The 2,452-nt window shown below is 37.1% G+C and overlaps 1 pseudogene; it reads left to right on the forward strand.

The window, feature by feature from the left end:
- Positions 1-1,153: 1,153 nt before the first annotated feature.
- Positions 1,154-1,251, forward strand: LOC149753740 (small nucleolar RNA R71; annotated as a pseudogene).
- Positions 1,252-2,452: the final 1,201 nt, after the last annotated feature.

The raw sequence follows: 2,452 nt of genomic DNA on the forward strand, positions 1-2,452 counted from the left end.
CACATTTTCAGCCAGAAATGCCTTCTTCTTGACATTTAAACGACGCTTGACAGTGCACAAATCTTTTAAAAATTTTGCATAGGAAGGCACTTGTTTTATTGCATCAAGAAGAGGTACATTGATTTTTACTTGCTTAAAAAGCTCAAGAATTTCAGAGTTTGGTTCAAGCTTTTGCAAGGGCTTTAATCTTTGTGGAAATGGTGCAGGAAAAGGACATTCAATTTTTTCAGTAGATGTTGGTGCTTCAGTTTCTTCATTATCCTTTTCTTTTGTCTTGGGAGGGTCAGAATCCAGTATGACTTGTGTTTGTTCTGGGACTGGTCGGTCAATAATCTTTCCACTTCGCAAAGTTATTATACTCTTTGCTTGCTCTTTATGCGAAGTTGAAGATGATGCATTACTACCGCCATAGACTTGAGGATTAGGTTGTGGTTGAGCTGGTAGCTTACCTTTCTCTTGAGCACTTAAAACAGTGGTCAGCGTTGTCAGTTGATTTCTTAATTCATCATTGATTTTGGCTTGACCTTGCATGAAAGATTGCAAAGTTTCTTCGAGACTGGATTTTTGAGGGGGTGGGTGTGCATAATGAGGTTGCGGAGGTGGAGGAGTTGGGTTATATACTTGTTGAGGTTGGTCATTCCTCCACCTGAAATTTGGATGGTTCTTCCATCCAGGGTTGTAAGTACCCGAAAAAGGATTATTGAAAGATTTTTGATAGGTATTCATAACATTGGCCTGATCGTGCAAGACTTCCTTGAATGCGGGTATTGTGGGGCAATCAGTGATGAGATGGCCAGGCATCTCGCAAATCCTACAACACTCGCTGTTATGTTCTACGGTCTTGACGGGTTCAATCCTTCTAAGTTCAATTTCCTCTACCTTCCTAGTAAGGGCTGCCATTTTAGCTTGAATATCATCCTGAGTATTAAGGTTGTAAAGGCCCCCGTGTGGAATGCTAGTAGTCTTAGGCAAAGGTTTATTCACTCTATCCCCTGTATCCCATAATTGTGCAGTCTCTGCGAGAGAGTCTAAATAGTCCCATGCCTCATCGGGTTGCTTTTCCAGAAATAGACCATTGCACATAGTCTCTATAAATTGTTTCAACTGTGGGGACAACCCTTCGTAAAAGAAACTAATGGTTCTCCATGTTTCAAACCCATGATGAGGACAAGAGAGAAGCAAATCTTTAAATCTCTCCCAGCATTCATAAAATGTTTCATGGTCTTTTTGCTGGAAATTACTAATGTGCCTTTTCAAAAAGTTAGTCCTTTGTGCGGAAAAGAATTTTTTCAAGAATTCTCTTTGCATATCATGCCATGTTCCTAACGATTTTGGTCTCAAGGAGTTCAGCCATGTTTTGGCTTTATCCTTCAAGGAAAAAGGAAACAAGGTTAATTTAAGGACATCTTCCGATACATTTGGCACTCTAAATGTGATACTAATTTCCTCAAAATTCTTAAGATGAAGATAAGGGTTCTCGGATTCCATTCCATGATACTTTGGCAGCAATTGAATTACTCCTGGTTTGATTTCAAAGTGTCCTACATTTTCAGGAATAATCATGCATGAAGGTTGACTAGTCCTAGTGGGATGTAAGTATTGTCGAAGTGTCATAACTGGGGGTCTACCTTCATTACCATGGTGACTTCCTACATCATCAGCCATCTCACCAGATCTGAGATTTTGCGAAAAAGTTTCAATAATGTGATCTAAGGAATTGTCAAAAGGTTGTCGACTCAGACGTCCAGTGTTGTCCCTATTCCAACCTAGCATACAAAATTTCAGAGTTTATTTATTTGTTTGTTTTTTTTTTTGTTTTTTTTGTTTTTTTAATGATTACCCTTGATCTTTTCTTAAAGTTCTTATCAATTTTCAAGTAGCAACAAGGGTTAATGAGATATGATGATAATAAAATTTTGATTCACAGAAAATTCAAAGCAGACAGCAGCAAAGTTTATATTACTTTAATGGTCGTAAAAGTATCCGAATATCAATCAGACCATTCAGATGAAAGAAACATGTGTCCTACAGCAGCCGACGAAATTTGAGTGCAATCAGACGGTGGATTACTCAGATATCAGAGTTTGATGCAGACTGTGCAGGAAATAAAAACAGCAGAATTTTTTTTTTTTTTTGAAAGAAAAAGACTAAATAATAAGATACTGATTAAATCTAAAATTATACTAATAAATCAGCCGTTCCCCGGCAACGGCGCCAAAAACTTGATGCAAAAATAAAATTGTTCTCCCAAGTGCAGGAGAATCGCACAAGTAGTAAAATCTCGGGAGTCCGAGGTCGAATCCTCAGGAAACGAAATATATATTAGATTATTTAATATAATTTTAGATTAATTAATTCAATAAATTCGTGGATTAAGATGGTGTTTTGATTTTCAGAAATTAAAAACAAAGAATGATATGCAACTAAACAAAGTTCAATGAAATAAAGATGG

Source organism: Phoenix dactylifera, chromosome 4 (genome assembly GCF_051530095.1).
Source record: "Phoenix dactylifera cultivar Ajwa chromosome 4, Ajwa_hap1_PhDact_Kaust_v1.1, whole genome shotgun sequence".
NCBI classification, from domain to species: Eukaryota; Viridiplantae; Streptophyta; class Magnoliopsida; order Arecales; family Arecaceae; genus Phoenix; species Phoenix dactylifera.